Here is an 18,998-nt window from a genome sequence, read left to right on the forward strand (position 1 = left end):
CATCGATAACATTTATCACTCTATATAAGCAATACAGTTCAATATGTCCTACAGGGAAGGGGAAAAATGGAACATACTAATAAACAGTTTGCATATACGACTTTGGAAAGAACAGAGAGAATATCATGGGCATAGAGGCTTTATTTGAAGAGTAGGAGGAAGGAGGATAGAAAGACGAACACCCACAAAGTATATTTACCTAGGACAGGAATGAGGACTAACCCTGGCCACGGGTCAGCTTTGGCAAAGACGAGGATAAGGACCCTCAAGGATTTAGGACGTCAGTAGGTGAGCAGGTACAGCTCACCGACATTCAAGACAGGATACCCCTCAGGATTTGGGTCAGGACTGGTCTCACCAAAGGGCACGACCAACACCTGCAGCTTCGGATGCAACGCCTGCGCTACCCCCTCTCTGCACGGAATCCGCCAGTAACCCCGATTGGGTTCTTGAATCTCCCAGCAAAGTGCTTCGCAAGCACTTAAGACTATTTCCACCCCTTGGAGCTTGTGGAAATTTCGGACAGAAAGCTCCGCAGCTCTTTGTATCAAATCACCTATAGAGTCGTAGGGTCGATGACAAGTCCGCTACTCGGAGAAGTCGGACAATTTCTCTGACTGAAACTAGGCTAGTTATACCCTTTTTGGGTCCCTAGACCACCCACAAATGTTGCAAGTGACAGGGTCCACAACTTATGATTGGTCAGGAGAGGTGGTTAGGTCATTGTCACCACCTAAAATTCTGGGTTCCCATGTTTATTATGCAATTTTCAGTACCCACCCCTTACATTCCTGTTCCCAAGCATACGTGTAGAAGAGAACAATAGAGCACACAGTGGAAAGAAACAAATGTAACGTTTTCAGGTGAGATTCAGCTTCTTCTCCCTGGGCTAAGGGGCAGGTTCCTAGGAGCATCTCAGCTTCGGTAGCCAGCTGGCTGAGTTCCACTGATGCAGGGCTCGGTTCTCATATCACGTGATCGGGTCCGCTTAGACTTCTAAGATGGAGAGGCTCCCCTACTCCCAGGCCCCCAGATACGTGGTACATGAAAAGTAAGCAAAAACAAATTAGAAACATAGAAGAAGTGAATACACTGTACACCATGATAATCTACACTGCACCCCTTACTTTATAATATCTATAGCGGTTAGACGTTATGCAGAAATAGATAGAAATGCAAAGAGGCTTGGGCAAGCAGAGAGCGTGTGTTAGGGACAAGCGGCCATTTTAGCTACAATGCGCATGAGTGAAATATCCCTCCAAAACTGCGTGTGCGTCACATCACATGGGTATGACCGACACATGCGCAGACTGAATTTCTGCGAAGCAGCCATTCTGTAGTATGCAAGGGTTGTTAGGATTAATAGACACATAGGCAAGCATCTCTGGGACACCCGCGTGTACTGTAAAAGTGCGATATTAATGACAAACGGGATTGGTTAATACTATTACGAGTTAACGAGGTTCATGAATGTGAGCAAGTTGCTTTACGTGAGAATCCTTGCTCCATCACCAGTAAGAAGAACATCAAAGAGCCAAGAGATTCTGGACAATAAGGACAACAAGGCAGCCACCTCTCCCAAGGTAGGCCAATATACCAGCAGTGGTCTTCCCCAGGGGGAGGTGGGGGAGCAGTGTGAGGCGGGTGTAGCCCCGGGCTTTTGTAATCTTTTTTTTTTTTTTTTTTAAACCTTTTATTTGGAGACAAGCAGGGTCAAGGGAAGTGCATACACAATACATACAGACATTTATGGCCATTACAATGGTACGTCAGAACCAAAAAAATGATATACAAGCCAGTACAGGACAGCAGACCAGTCAATACAAGGAGCAACGTCGGAATGCACAGTGCAAATTAGAGAGCAATGATCCAGTATGTTCAGGCAAGCTAATGAGACAATACAATACGGACACAGTCGATTAGCGCACAATAAATAAAAACAAAGGAAACACAGATGTAAGGGACACATAAAATAAGGGTACCCGACAGGGATACAACCTCAGTTCCCAGCCATATACTTGTCGTAAGGGGAACTACAGCCCCCAATAGCTCGCATGGAAAGGAGACAGCGTAGCCTTACCCCCAACGCTGGGAGATCAGCAGGTTTAATGTAAAATCCCAGCCCATCAAGATGCCATCAACCAATCCCTTCACGGTCCCCTGATTCAGAATCAGAGTCCTGCACAGCTCCGGTTAGGAGGTACACCTGGAGCGGGCTCCAAAAGTCCTTCGGCCTGCATCGGACAGGCATAAGGTCAGAATAGACGTTGTATTGATCCTGACAGTATATGAGGTCCGTCACCCAATCCTGAAAGCGCGGCACTCTGCCACGACCCCAGCAACAAGCAACCCTACGCCTAGCCAGCAGCAGGGCCACGTCAACAAATCTACGGTGAGAGGCAGGCACGTCCTTAGAGTAGCCCAGCAACATCACTAAGGGGTCAAATGCTACCCCATCCTCCGCCATAATCTGCAGGGCCTCATGAACCTGAGTCCAATATTCTAATACACCCGCACAACTCCAAGCCAAGTGCAGGAAGTCAGCGCCTTCCGCACGACATCTAGCACACCTGTCATCTTCCGCTAAATGAAACCGTAGTTTCCTCGCCGGGGTATAATAGTACCTCTGAACAAACTTGTAGTGGATAATTGTAAGGCGACAACTAGAAGAAACATTGGCCGTAAGCCCACAACAGTACTTCCACTGCTCGTCGGTAATAGGAGCACCCAGCTCGGCAACCCACTTCTCGGGCACCCGATTGGCCGGGACCGAAAGCTGTCTGCGAATAGCCCCGTATAATTTCGACACCAGGTGTCGTCCATCTGAAACCAACAGCACGTGGAGGGGGAGGGTAACCCCAGGCTCCGAAGGGAAATCTGAAAGCAGAGCACGCATGCCCTGCCGTAAGCGGATGAAATAGAACAGCTCTAGAGGGGAGCAAGCAGCCGCTCCAAAGAAATGAGCCTGCGTACGGAAGGCACCCTCATGAAACAAGTCGCCCCACGTGAGGATGCCCAGACGCTTACACATTCGTTGAAACCCCGTTTCCAGCAACAGCGACAGATCAGGATGATAAGACAGAGGCAGAGCCGGCGAATAAAGAAAGGAGACGCCCAGCAATTGAGCCACTCGCTTCCAAGCATCCACCGTGCACGTCACAGTCATGCGAGGTGTTTCCACGTCGGACACCTTGCCCAAAACCATCCCCTCCAGTGGGAGCGGGTGGGCAACCCAATGTTCAGCAGCAATCTGGGGCATGAACGGTGTGGGGCGCATCCAGTGATAGGCGTAATGCGCCTGAGCGCTGAGATAATAAAGCTCGAAGTCAGGAACGTCGAATCCGCCATCAGCATAGGGCAACGTAAGGGTAGTCCAAGCCACCCGTGGCTGCCTGCCCCCCCAGAACAACCGCAAGAGCTCGGAACGGAGCCTGCGAAAGAAATAAGCACCAGGATGATACGGAAGGTTTTGAAAGAGGTAAAGAAAGCGGGGTAAAACTACCATCTTGATAAGGGACGCCCTACCGGCCATGGAAAGAGGCAAGGACATCCACCTGGTGACATCATCTGCAAGTTTGGTAATAGCCACCCCATAATTAAGCCGAACCGATTCCTCTCTGTCCAAGGACACGACAATGCCAAGATAACGCAACTCCGAATCACACCATTCCAGAGGGTAGTCAAGGGGAAACCTAGCAACAGCAGCAGTGAGGGGGAAAAATTGAGACTTCCGCCAGTTAATATGGACACCGGAGACCCCCCCAAAAGCGACCAGCTCTCGTAAGAGCGAATTAAGGTTGTTCTCAGGGTCCTTGACATAGAGTGTAACATCATCGGCGTATAAAGAAATACCGACCTGCCGCTGAAGACAATTAAAGGCGCTCTGCTGGTGAAACTGACGAATCCTGCAGGCCAGTGGCTCAATGGCTATAGCAAACAAGAGGGGCGAGAGGGGGCATCCCTGTCGGGTCCCTCTCGTAAGAGGGAACGAGGGGGATAGCACCCCATTCACCACCACCCTCGCCATCGGATCAGTGTATAAGAGCTTAACCCATGAAATGAAGATCCTGGGGAAACCCATTCGACAAAGAACATCAATAAGATAGCCCCACTCAACAGAGTCAAACGCCTTAGTGGCATCGAGAAAGATGGCGGCGACCGGGACAGTAGGATCAATGGTTGACACAAGCGAAAACAAGGTGCGAAGATTGTGGGAGGTAGCACGGCCAGGCACAAATCCCGACTGGTCAGGCAGCACAATAACGGGCATGAGTTCGGCTAGTCTTACTGCCAATACCTTCGCGAGAATTTTGACATCGCAGTTGAGCAATGAGAGGGGCCTATAAGAGCCCACACCCAACGGATCCTTACCCGGCTTAAGCAGCAACGTAATGGCGACCTCGCGCATGGAGCCCGGCAGACGCCCCTCCTCCAGGGACTCCTCAAAAACCTCACGGAGCACAGGGGCCATTGTGTCCACATAACACTTATAAAATTCAGCAGGAAGGCCATCCAGACCGGCGGCCTTCCCATTAGACAGAGACATGATGGCATTCCTGACCTCCTCCACCTCCAGGGGCCTACCTAAGAACTCCTGATGACCATCCGATAACCAACAAAGTGCCAGCTCATCAAGAAATCCGCCGTATCGAGTCTCACCCGTCTGCTGTGTCGTGTAAAGGTGTGTATAATGGTCAATAAAAGTACGCTGGATCTCCGAAGTGTCTCGGCAGCGAGTGCCATCCGGCGACACCAATTCCAGCACGTCAGACCCATGCCGTGGATGCCTAGTAAGGGCAGCAAGGACCTTACCGGGCCGCTCCCCTTCACAGTATTGCCTCGCCATCCAGTATTTCCCCCTATGCTTAGCCTCTCTAGCAGCCTCCTCCTCATATTCGGAGAGCTTAGTACGGAACTGCGCCAGAAGATCGGGATCAGAGTCAACCTGCATCCTGCGTTCTAAGTCTCGCAAGTCAGCCTCCAAGCCCTCAAGGGTCCGAACAATCAGCCGAAGTACTCCACAGCTTTTAGAAATAGTGACACCCCGGATAGTAACCTTGAACGCCTCCCAGATGACCTCGACGCTGTCCACAGAGCCTTTGTTCCTAGGGAAGAACGCCTCTACCTCCACACCAAGCTCCTCCTTGAACACCGGGTCAAGCAAAGCAGTCGGCAACAGACGCCAAGGTGGGCGCGGCCTATGCAACCCGGGGACGGATATAACAACCTTCACCGGACAGTGATCAGAGTACGTCCGAGCCAGATGTGTAGCCTCCCGTAGGCCAGCTCCCAGCCCCCTAGAGAGAAACACATAATCCAGTCTTGCCCATGAACGAGCATGTGTGGTGTAATGAGTGCCCTCCTTGGTGGCAGGGTGGGTGTACCTCCAGCTATCGACCAACCCGGCCTCTTCCACAATCCCCCGCAACACTTCCCTGGCCTGTACATTATACTGAGGGCTCCCCTCCAATCTGTCCGACTGGGCATGAAATGCAAGATTAAAATCACCTCCCCACACAATGTAAGTGGCATCCACAGCAAGAACATGACCCCACAAAGTGACAAAAAAAATTGGCGTATCGACATTAGGAGCATAGCAATTAACAAACAATACAGTGTTCTGCCCAAGCCGCCCCCACAATAGCACATAGCGCCCCTCAGGGTCCCCAACAAATCCCAGTTCCTGAAATGCGAGCGATCTTTTAACAAGGATAACAACCCCCCGAGCATAAGAAGAATAGGAAGCAAACCTCCTGGCCGCAGCCCACCTCCCGCCAAAGTTGGGGGAAGGAGCGGGACGCAGATGCGTCTCCTGGAGGAGAGCAACATGAATAGCATGCCTGTCCAGGTACTGGATCACACTACGACATTTCCTGGCATCATTAAGTCCCCGTACATTCCAGGACAGAATCGATATCTGATCTATAACAGCAGTCGACATTACCCAGTTTCAGGGCCCCACAGGACCCAATAAGCAAATACAGGGCATCCAACTACCAGCAACAGCCAAAAACAGGTCCACACCCTAGGGCGCAGATACCCCCCCACAAACACTCCGCACATTCCCCAGCCATCTCCGAACCAATCAACCAAAACCACAACGACCCCCCCCCAACCAAACCATCCATGCAACAAGCACTCAGAACATACTGCACGCCGCACGCCACCAATCCATCTCACACGACCCACAACTCGCACACGTGTTTCTCTTGCATAGCGCACCCCATCACGTGGCAGCCTAAGATGGCGGCCAGTGCACTCGGGCCTAAGATGGACGGCAGTACGGACCACATGATCAGTGCCGCCAGATAGAGAAAGGAACCAGCCTAGATAGCGGGCACAGCACCACACCCGTGCACCCAGACAGCAGCAGCACCTATCATACCGACCCAGAGATCCTGGGCAACCAAACATGGACAGCTTCACTCCCGCCCCATCCACCCACCTGAGACCCCCCCAACAATCAGGCCATACGCGTCCCCACCCCCCCCCCCATTCCCCAACACACATCCAGTCAAACAACAAAGGACTAGAATCCAAACCAAAGGTACACATGGGGCACACCCTCCGGGGAACCTTCCAGAGGTGCACGACACCACTCCGTCACGCCACGCCAGTGTCCACGCCAACAAGTGTCAGACGGCCCCAGGCGCCGCGCGGGGGGGTGGGTGCCCGGAGCGCGACATCAGATAGCACCATCCCGCGGTGCCACACCGACCCCAGGAAACAACACGCACTCACGCAGCTCATGAAAGACATGACCCCCGCACCAACAAAAGTAAAAGCGGGCAATAGGAAGGCCGCAAATGCGGAGAAGGAAGGCAGTAGAACTCAATATGAAAGATACACGTCCAGAACACTCCAAAAACAGGAAAAGAGAGACAAAGTCCAAAGTCACCACAATCAGGCGACCTCCTCCTCAGCCACCGAATGTTCGTCCTCAGGGTCTCGATCGCCTCCCCGATCCGCAGCTGCTCGCTCGCGCTGGAGGCGCTTCGCAAAATCCTCAGCATGCTGTGGGTTGGTGAAGAAATGTTGCTTAGCCTGGTGCGTCACTCTAAGTTTAGCAGGGTACAGCAAGGCGTAGTCCACTTGTAGTTCCCGAAGCTTCTTTTTCACCCCCAGGAACTTACGACGCTGATCCTGCACCATCGGCGTGAAGTCGGGGTACATGGTGAAAGACACCCCTTCGAAAGAGAGGGCCCTGTTAGTGCGGGCGGCCTGGAGGGCGGCGTCCCGGTCACAATAGTTCAAAAGGCGCGCAATGATGGGGCGCGGTGCAGCCCCAGAGGCCGGCCGAGGTCCCAGTGTCCGATGCGCTCTCTCAACGATGAACTGGGATGAAAACACTTCCGCCCCAACGGCGCCCACAAGTAGCCTCTCCACATAAGTCTCCATTTTGCCCACATTCGTGGATTCCGGCACACCTACAATGCGCACGTTGTTGCGCCTGCTCCTCGCCTCCAACTCCTCATTCTTAGCGGCAATGACACGCAAGATATTGTCCATTCTCGCCAGTTGGGTGGTATGGGTGGTCGCCGTGTCATCATGGTCCGAAATGCGCTGTTCCGCCGCCGTCAAGCGCTCCTCGTGCACGTCCAACTTCTGGACAACCGCATCCATGCGCGACGATATCTTGTCCACTTTGTCCACTATCGTGGCAAACCCCTGCCTCATCTCCTGCATCATTTGGGCAAAGTCCGGTGGCGGCGGCTGCGGGACACTATCAGCGACATTCGGGGGGGGGGACCGCGAAGTTCCGGCGTCCTGGAGCAAATGCGTCGCCCGCCTAGCCCCTCCAGAGTCAAAGGACAATTTGGATTGTTTAGTGTCCGGCTTCCCCATAATGGTGCGCTAGTGATGTAATGGGGGACAAAAAGCAAATAGGATCGAAAGCGGACCAAGGGTACTGCCAAAAACAAAAGGCTCGAATCGTGGGGGCACGAGCAGGCCAGCGCGCCCGCCACTCCCAACGACGAGAGAATGGCCGTCTCCGCTCCCAGTCCAAAGGGGCGAGCCCCCAGAAGCCAAGAAGAAGATCCGTTGCGCCTCCGTGAGCAATGGTATCCGGGCAGGCAGATGCAGGAGCCAAGAGATAAGTCCGACAGCAAGGAAGAACCAAACGGCTTGCCCGGCCAGCGAGCGGGCCCCGATGAAGAGAAGCAGAGCAAGGCTTACACCCCACGTGCAGAGCCTCGGACTGGCATGAGCAACGACGCCGGGCCAGGGGGCATCAGACTTCCAGAGCGCAAGTCGGGGAAACTTGGGGTCCCCGTAACTTCGGCCAGCAACCTCCAAATGGCCCAGGAGTTGGACCGTGGGTAGTCAGTCGATATCCCAGTAGATCCGTGGGGTCAGATCAGGGCGCAGCAATGGTCAACAGGATCCCTAGGCGGATAATAGCTCCGGGCAGCGGGAGCCTCACGACAGTGCGGCCATTCCGCAGTGCGCCCTCTAGCGCCCCCCGCAGGCTTTTGTAATCTTGACCCAGCTTCAATTGAGGTTATCCCAGGTGGAGCGTCGGGAGGTCCGGTGTAAAAGGTCCCAAGTGAATGTTTTTTTTCAGTGTCCGAAAATGCAGAATGGTCAGACGAGGATGAACATAGTTCCTTCCTGGAAGGTAGTATACAAGACTCTGAAAGTGATCTGGAGCAAGAACCCCCTACTACAGCGGTCAGACCTGGGGCTTTATCGAAGGGGCAAGAACACTATGAGCTAAGTTGGGATCATTCATCGACCATGCCATTACAGGGGAGTCCAAACACGGAGGCATCTCAGATGTCGCTCCTGGAATTGATACACCAGGAAATTATCGCCCATCGAGAAGAGACTCGCCAGGACAGTAAGAAATCACAAGCCGCTATGAGGGAGATGCAGGGGGTGGTGAGGAAGTTGTCCAAGGCTTGCACGAATCTGGGGGACAGAGTTTCAAGCCTGGAGGAGAGAGTTGTTTCAACTGAGGCCGAGGCAGCAGCTGCTGTAACTAAAGTGGATGCCCACTGTGCACAAGTGTTAGATATTCAAAGGAAACTCGAGGACATGGAAAATAGAATCAGACGTAATAATCTTAGGGTCCTTGGGATTCCAGAGGGGGTCGAAGGTTCAGACATCAGAGCGTATACCATCAAGCTATTCGACCAAGCATTCCCGGAGCTCTCCAGCTGGGACTGGCCCTCCGAAATTCAGAGGGTACACCACACTCCTTTTAAAGTTCAAAAAAATGCAAGGGAAGGAGATAAGCCAAGGGCCATTTTAATCTTTCTCGGCAATTTTGTATTGAGGCAATTAATTGCAGAGAAGGCAAGACCGGATGCAAGCAGGACCAGCGATGGGATCTCATTCTTCGTTCGGCCGGATTTCTGCCATGTAACGGTAGAAAGGAGATGGTGATTACGGCAGCTTATCAAACTGTTCCAAGACAAAAAACTACAGGCCTTTTTGATAAATCCTGCTCAGTTAAAGGTTATTAATGAAGGGAGGACCCATTACTTTGCATCTGAGATAAAGGCGAAGGAATACCTTGACTCTTTGGGCAAATAGGCTCTAGGGGAAAGTGTATTAGCTGGATTTCATGTTTGTCAAGAGTATCTCCCAGGATACTGTATTTCTTTCTTTTTGGTTTTTCAGGTTTTCAGGTTGTGTACTGGGTCTCACGGTGCTTATGTGTGACTATTCCTGGAGCGGGATGTTAGGTTGAAGTTGTTTGGTATCTCTTTGCGACCGCTGCTTTACATCATTCGCACAGAGGAGGTCTGAGCGCCTAGACTGAGGGAGTTCAGGGGGGGGAGGGGGTTGCGGGGGCAGAGGGGGGGTTGGGGAGTAGGGGGGCTGTGGACGGAGTGGGGAGGGGAAAGTGGGTGAGGGGTAAAATGGAAAAAATGAGATAATCTGGTATTGTAATGAGACTGGCATTTATGGCATTTATGAGTCCGGTTGGTTAAATGTTACAATTGTGTTGGTTGAGATAATGCTACTGAATAGTCCGAAAATAGGGCAGACAGTAGTAAGGATGGTCAGTAAACTATTTAATGCTGAATATTAGAATATGTACAGTCAATGTTAGCGGGCAGAATGACTGGAAGAAACGCCGAAAGCTGGAATATTTCGATAAATACAACGGGATTGATGTACTTTGTCTGCAAGAGACTCATCTGCCGTGGGCCAAACGGAATTTATTATTTATTAAGGGTTTTGACCTGATAGCCTGTACATCACAGACTTCAATAACCAGGGGGGGTTGCAATTTTAGGTAGATCATCTTTAGGAGGGGCGAAGCGGGTCAAAAGCGATAGTTTGGGAAGGTGGGTCATTCCAGAGCTGTGTGTAGGGTATACAATTTGTTCAATCTACGGGTCAAACTGCGATGATCCTGATGTTTTTGGTTTTCTGGAAGAAGAGCTAGTGGGTTGGCCAACCCCAATGATAGTTTGTGGTGATCTAAATATATCTACGGATTGGCATAATGTTCATGAGAACTCAGGGCGGAAACCCAGGGTGTTTCAGGCTATATCCTCTTTAATGAGCTCACATGGGCTAAAGGATGTTTGGGGGGAAAAGGAACCACAGAACCCCGGGTTTACTTATTTTTTGCACCCGTTTTAAAAGTACTCTAAATTAGATTACTTTTTTATCTCATCTGCAGAACTGAACAGAGTTAGCATCAAGAAAATCCCCAGAATAATCTCATAATTCGCTAATTTTATCCTGTAGAGTAATTAAAGCAGAGAAACGGCATACCAGCTGGACCTTTGAAAGGAGGTTATTATCGGATCAAAGATTTTTAGAACATATTAAAAAATGGACAGGGGAGTTCTTTGATGCAAACCGCTACAGCACATCTAGGAACGGCATCTGGGAAGCTTTTAAGGCGACTCTTAGGGGGGAAACCATCAGCTGCTCACCGAGACTTAGGAAAGCGGATAGGGAAGAGTTAGATAGATTTATGGGTGATCTAGCGAAGGCGGAGGAGCTGCATATCAGTGACATTGGTAGGGGTGTAGACAGGTCGGATAGCCAAAGAGGCTTGGTGATTATTAAAATTGGTCACACAGAAGGCAGTAGGGGATTATCAGGCTTCAAGGGCTAAGCGGTATGAGACAGGGGAACAGGCAGGTAGGGTTCTGGTGCTTCGTATTAGACAGGATAGAACTAGGAACATCATAACGAGCATACAAGAGGATGGTAAGAACTACTCGGAGTCAAAGGAAATTGTAAAGGTCTTTAAAAATTTCTATCAAAAACTGTACGATGAAGAGAGCCGTCAAGAACAACAAATGGCGGAGAGTGGGGACAGGGGCCCAATGCTAGATGAACTATCTAGAGAAGAGTTGGAAAGGCACATGACTAGTAGCAAGATTCAGGATGCTCTACGGGATCTTGCTGCCGGTAAGGCAGCAGGTCCTGATGGAATCCCCCTGGAAGTTTATAAAAGCATTGAATCTGAGATAGTCCCAATTCTGCTGGATCTCTTCAATGGTATACTGTGTACAGGGGAAATTCCCGATTCTTGGAAAGAGACCAATATAATTATCTTTGACAAGAAGGGCAAACCCAAGGAGAACTCGGGCTCTTACCGTCCTATTTCGCTCATTAATGCGGACACTAAATTATACTCGAAAATCTGGGCCAAGAGGCTGGGGAGGATCATCAGCGGTCTGGTCTCTCCCTGGCAGCATGGGTTTGTGCCTGGGCGAGGCACGACAGACCACACCCGCCGAGCTATCACGCTGTTTGATGCCCATGCCGCCGGAGGGGAGAGATGGCCATGATCCTCCTCGATGCGGAGAAAGCATTCGACTGCGGGGTCTGGGTGTACCTGTGGGGAATCCTTGTAGGTAGGGGCTTTGGCCCCAAGGCCATCAGAGCTCTTAGAGCTATGTATAAAGATCCGGTGGCCAGGGTGTAAGTAATGGGAGAGAGTTCGGAGAAAATTGTGATCAAGAGAGGAACTTATCAGGGTTGCCCCTGCTCTCCGATCCTCTTTTCATTATATATAGACCCCTAATCCAAAAAATATTGGGTTGCCCCCAGATTAATCCTGTGACGCTGAACGGGTTTACAAATAAACTGCTAGCATACGCTGACGATCTGGCGGTTATCACTACTGATCCGCAGCAGGCCATGCCTGTACTCGCTGAACTGGCAAAGTATTTTGGAAGTAAGTCTGGGTATCTGCTAAATGAGGGGAAGACCCAGATTATTTGTACTAAGAACATTTTTAAGTCAGACAGCAGATATGTAGACTCAGCAGCTTATTTAGGGGTAAGAATTAACGCCTCAGTGGACAAGATCATCGCAGAAAACTACTGCCCCCTTATGGGATCGATTGAAGCAGAATTAAAAAGGCTGCATGTATTACACCTCTCTCTGGTAGGGAGGGTTAACGTCCTTAAAATGTCATTCTTTCCTAAGGTCTTATACCTGTTTCGAGACATCCCATTATTGCTGGAGGAAAAACTAATAGAAAATCTGGAATCAATCTTTAATAAGTTTATCTGGCAATATGGGAAGATTAGGTGCTCCATGAAGCTTATGTCGCTCCCGTTTGAAAGGGGGGGCATGGCCTTACCAAACCTCCGTTTATATCATCTGTCTTGCCTTTTGGCTCAAATGTCTATACTGTTTCAATCGGCCCCTAGCCCACAAGTGGCCCGGGGAGTTAGACAGGATCCCCATCCATCTTTGAGCTTTTACTAGGGAAGAAGGCCGTTGGGCTACTTTTGAGCGAGGTAGATTGGAGATATTATAAGAAGGCCAGGTATAAGACTGGTGTTTGGGGGACATGGAAACTACTCAAAAGATGCTGGATATCCCTAAGATTAATGTGCATCTCCTCTGGAACTCTAACTTGTTCCCCTATTTGGGTATGGACAGGAATTGCCTGCTCTGGAAAGAACACGGAATAAGGACCATAGGGGACATTATGGCGGTGGGGGGCGGGGGTACTTAGGGTACTTAGGTTTGAAGTGATTCAGCACAAGTTTGGGCACAAGTTTGGTATTCCATCTAACCATTGGTTTCTCTACAGACAACTGATTCAAACAGTAATGGCATTTAGACCGAGTATTTCCGTAATGAGACGCTTCCCCCTAATTGATTATTTATGGAATGGGGGTAATAAAATTAACTTAGTCTATAACAATCTAATGGTGGGCATCCAGGACGATTTGGAAAAAACAGAATCCACAATTGCAGTGAAGTTAGGCGATCCAGATGTTGATTTAGATCTAGCACTTGTATTACATAAGAGATTATTTCGATCCTCTAATTTACGGGCTCAGCACTACAAAACGCTTTTTAATTTGTATCATACTCCGGCGAAGCTGCATGCCTGGGGCCTGGTGGAGAACGATAAGTGCCCTAGATGTGATAAGGGCCCTGCTGATCTAATTCACATGTTCCATCAGTGTGATCAGCTTTCTCCGATATTAAGGGAAATTTCACATTTTTTGGAGAGGTTGCTAGATTCTAGGATTATTCTATCCCCCTCCCTGATGCTACTAGGCGTAGATAGGAAATTGAAGCTGGGAAGCGCTGCCGAACTTTTGGTTTTTATATCTACTGCGGTACTTCGTAACCTTATTTCAGCAGGCTGGAAAGATCCCTCACCTCCCACCTTTCAAATGTGGATCGCAAGGCTGCTTGGCTTGCACAATATTGAATCTTGCCTCTATGAGCTAAAAGGTAAAAAATCTAGGGAATTGGGAAGAAACATCTGGGCACCACTAGCCATTTGGAGAAGTTCGAGTGGCTAAGTAAGATTTTATATGTATCCTGATCATATATGGTTTATTGAACTACTGCCCTATTATTTTAATAGCTTTGTTTTTGGATTACATGTATAAATTATTGAACTGTTATTAACTTGTAACATGAGCTTCTTGTTACGGTCTAAATGGAATAATTATATAATGAATTTGTATATACCTTTTTGTATGACAACAGTAAATCTCAATAAATAAAAAATAAAAATAAAAATTGTATCAGTAAGTCATAACATGTTAGTCAACAGGTTAATAAGCTCTGGGGCTAATGGTTATGCTTTCAACCCAACCCAGTATATTTGGTCGACACTATCACAACATGCAGACTGATGTTAAATAAAAAGCTGGGACAGACTGAAGGCCCACAGGCGACATGGCGCCAGCCACTTGGCAAATAACTTTATTTGGATCAGCCCAGGGAGACAGGAGGGGTCGTTTATTTATGCTTTAATGTTAGCAACTATCCCCGCTCCCGAAAAGCAGGTTTAGAACATTAAGTGCACACATTCAAAATCAATTAGGTAATTACGCCCTACCACTTTAAAATTTCACCAACGACCACTGACTGCATGGATCTATATATTTTCATTCATACCTGGCAGACATTAAAATAAAAACTACAGAATGCAAATGCATCTCTATAAATCAATGCGCTGCTATCATCCTTTATATTTGCAATTAACCAGTATCAGTGATGACCTGTATGCCAAATGCGCATCGTTGTAATGCAGAGGTCTTCAAACTTTTTGATGCCGCGACCCCCTTGTAAAACCTTTTTAGGGGTAAGGACCCCCTTTCGACAAAAGTTTCTAGAAACTGGTACTCCTCATCATCATCTTTTGACAACCATACATGCTCCTGTTACACCTCATCACATCCATCCATCATTCATCCACCCACACTTTCACACATCGATCCATCCTTCCATCCTTCCATCCATCCTTCATCCATCCACCCTTTCATCTTTCCATCCATACATCCATTCTTTACCCATCCACCCTTCCATCCATCCACCCATCATTCATTCACCCACCTTTTCACACATCCATCCATCATTCATCCATGTAACCTTTTATCCATCCATACATCATCCTCCCATCCATCCTTCATCCATCCACCCTTTCATCCATACATCCATCCACCCACCCTTTCATCCATCCATCCACCCATCATTCATCCCCCCACCTTTTCACACATCCACCCATGCATCATTCATCCATGCAACCTTTTATCCATCCATACATCCATCCATCCTTCATCCGTCCACCCTTTCATCCTTCCATCCATCCACCCTTTCATCCACCCATCCATCCTTCATCCGTCCACCCTTTCATCCTTACATCCATACATCTATCCTTCATCCATCTATCCTTCACCCATCCACCCTTTCATCCTTACATCCATACATCCATCCTTCATCCATCCACCCTTTCATCCTTCCATCCATCCATCCATCCATTACCCATCCACCCTTCCATCAATCCACCCATCATTCATCCACTCACCTTTTCACACATCCATCCATCATTCATCCATGCAACCTTTTATCCATCCATACATCCATCCTTCATCCATCCACCCTTTCATCCATCCATCCACACATCATTCATCCCCCCCACCTTTTCACACATCCATCCATGCATCATTCATCCATGCAACCTTTTATCCATCCATACATCCATCCTTCATCCAGCCACCCTTCCATCCATCCATCCTTTATCCGTCCACCCTTGTATCCATCCATCCACCCATCATTCATCCCCCCACCTTTTCACACATCCATCCTTCATCCATTGAACCTTTTATCCATCCATACATCCATCCACCCTTCCATCCATCCATCCATCCATCCATCCTTCATCATTCCACCCTTTCATTCTTCCATCCATCCACCCTTTCATCCATTCATCCACCCTTTCATCCATCCATTAATATTTCATAGTTCAAGTTCAGTAATTTGTATAGCGCACTACTCACCCAGAGGGTCTCAAGGCGCTTGAGGGAGGGGGGGGGGGGGGGTGTTACTTATCGAATAACCATTTTGAATTGCTTTCTGAAGGAGAGGTGGTTCTGTGTAAGTCGGAGGTGAGTGGGGATTGAATTCCAGGTTTTGGCCGCTAAGTAGGAGAAGGATCTTCCTCCCATAGTGGATCTGTGGATGCAGGGAATTGTGGCGAGGGCTTGATTGGATGATCGCAGTTGGCGGGTGGGTGTGTAGAAGGACAGTCTTGTGTTGAGGCATTCGGGTCCTAGGTCGTAGATGGCCTTGTGTGCGTGGGTGCGGAGGCGGAACGTTATTCTCTTGTTGACGGGGAGCCAGTGGAGATCCTTCACGTGGGCGGAAATGTGAGCATGACGGGGAATGTCCAGTATGAATCTGGCTGAGGCGTTTTGGATGCGTTGTAGTTTTTTCTGTAGTTTGGCTGTGGTCCCGGCGTACAGGGTATTTCCATAGTCCAGTCGGCTAATGACCAGTGCGTGGGTGACTGTCTTTCTTGTTTCGGTCGGGATCCAGCGGAAGATTTTTTTTGAGCATGCGTAGGATGTTGAAGCATGATGATGTAACGGCGTTGACTTGTCTGGTCATTGAGAGGGAGGAGTCTAGGATGAAGCCCAGGTTACTTGTGATCGGTAGGTATGGGTGCTGTACATCCATCCTTCATCCATCCACCCTTTCATCCATCCATTCACCCATCATTCATCCACCCATCTTTTCACACATCCATCCATCCATCCATCATTCATCCATGCAACCTTTTATCCATCCATACATCCTTCATCCATCTACCCTTTCATCCTTCCATCCATCCACCCTTTCATCCATCCATTCATCATTAATCCACCCACCTTTTCACACATCCATCCATCCTTCATCCTTACATCCATCCATCCACCCATCATTCATCCACCCACCTTTTCTGTGCCTCTCTCATGGGGGGGGGAGGGTCAGTATCTCGCTGCGTATTCTTCCTTCTTTCCCGATCATGGGAGGGCATCTCAGTGCCTCCCTGCTGGGGGCGGGGGACGTGTCACGGGACCCACAGCTCCAGGCGCGCAATATCCATTGATCTCAAAGGGCTACACTACAGCCTGCTCCCCCAGCCCCTACCCACTCCCCACTTCCCCTCCTCCCCCAGCTCGAAACGGCTTCAGGGACACACAGACACAGCCACACCAGAGTACTTGACAGGTCTTTAAAAGACCTTTTACTTGTTAATGAGGCTTTGATGTTTTTCACACCTCGGGATCAGCCCAAGCCAGGAACTGCCCTCTGCCAGAATCTGCGACCCCCTTCCAAGGACTCCACGACCCCCTGGGGGTCGCGCCCCACAGATTGAAGACCTCTGTTGTAATGCCTCCTGGAAAGTGAGCCATGGGGAGTCAGTGTAGTTGTCGATGCAGTTGCATGAACGCATCTTAGAGATTTATGGTTTTATTAATGCTCCAGCCTCGTGGCTGTGTTGGCATTATAGAAAAACAACAGTAAAGTAGATGTTATCACAAATGGAAAGAATAATATCTATTCGCTCCAAATGCATCTTTTCCCCCTATTAACGGAAGGCTGACCTAAAAACTGACCATAATAACAACATTTTAAAACAAAATGGAGGACACTTGGTTTGTATATTTAACAAGGGTCGTTTCCAAAGAGTAAAACGATGTTTTATTTTAATCCTGTCACGCTGATCAGTGAAAAATGAATGACGGTAGCCTTTGGTGGGTCTTCATCTCTCCGAGCTGCCTTTGCCAATATTATTCACGCTCTTTGACATCGTTAGATGTTCTTTCAGAACCAAGTACCTGCCAATACATGGAGCTGCAGATGAAAGGCTTCTCCCGTGCCTTCTTCCGCCGCCCTCCTCTGTGGCTCACAGTAAAATAAGACATCTCTGCCCCTTCCATGAACTTTCCATGTCCGGCCAGGATAAACCATGTAAAAGGTCCTGACCTGATCTTTGGGTTCATTACTTAAGTTACTGGTGGGGACCAGGCCCCATACTTGGTGCCTGTGGAAACATGTACTGTGCCGAAAGCCAAGAAGAACATGTTTCACCTAGTGGCTTCTCCCTTGGGAGTGGCCATAAAGCCACTCAGCTCCCGCAGGCAGTCCAGGGCAACTACCAAAGCTCGCCAAGATGGAGGTCCCGTCAACCACTGAGAAAGAGCAAATTATAAGGGATCCGGTGCAAAATGGGAAGAATCAGAGATTTTGCCTAAAGCACAACAAACAAGCACTCAAAAAGCCCATAGGTTTTGCCTACGTGAAAAATATTGGGTTTGTCAATGTTTTTTTAAATTTTGCACAGCAGCACAAGTCTCAACATGGCTTAAAAAAGCACTATGACACAGCCAGCATTGACTGTGTCATAGCACATTCCTTTACTTTAAACTATGTTGCACAGCAACCCTTGCGGCTGTACAACATCTAAAAAAACTGTGTTTGTGGGGTGGGGGTTAACAGAGTCACATAACACGAGGAAGTACAAAAAAAGAGTACCTGCTTGCCAGTGGAAGGACCCTTGCCACAGGAAGCCGTACTTGGTCTATGCTCCGCGAGATGGACAAGACTCTAAAGTCCAGGAGGAAGACGGAGTCCATGAGGAGCTGCTGAACAATAAGAAGCAAGGAAATGAGAATGACATGGGAGCCAATCAATATTAAGTAAAGGTAAGTAATTGGCGGGGTCTAAGTGCCTTTTAATATTTTGTTTTGTTGCTTTATAAGTAGGGTTCACTGTTTTCCGTTTTTACAGATTTTTACACATAAACACAGACAGAAAAACATTCATTTTTGTATTTATTTTTAAATGTGGATAAAAACTAAAATTAGGTTTCTTTTTGAGTGGTTCTAAATACATCTGCCATGGCTGCCAGGCCAATAGCTGTGTGGACTGATGGGCAAGGGGGTTAATAAAGAAAATTATTTTAGCAAAGAGGCTTAAACAGCAGTAGATATGCACAAGGTTGTTATTGAAATTTGCATATTTTATTTACATAAGAGCATTCATTTATCTTCTGAGGGTGTTCATAGCATTGAAACCTGGCAGTCATTCAAGCATGAGTGCATATTTCTCAGTTAAATAAATGTGGAAATATACTAATTTCAGCTTCATCTTTTCACAAAACCCCAAATAAATATTTCTAAATACGGATAAAAGTAGCAAAAAGTAAATATGGCTATATACAGACAGAAATGTAAAAAAAAATAAGTACCATAAAACCGGGAGCCCTATTT

General features: G+C 48.5%; 1 protein-coding gene across 1 annotated transcript in view; it reads left to right on the forward strand.

Moving 5' to 3' along the window:
- PJVK (pejvakin) overlaps nt 1–18,998 on the forward strand; it is a 201,424-nt gene that overhangs the window by 157,115 nt on the left and 25,311 nt on the right. The window lies entirely within an intron of this gene.

This window comes from Lissotriton vulgaris, chromosome 2_1 (assembly GCF_964263255.1).
Source record: "Lissotriton vulgaris chromosome 2_1, aLisVul1.2, whole genome shotgun sequence".
Taxonomy (NCBI): domain Eukaryota; kingdom Metazoa; phylum Chordata; class Amphibia; order Caudata; family Salamandridae; genus Lissotriton; species Lissotriton vulgaris.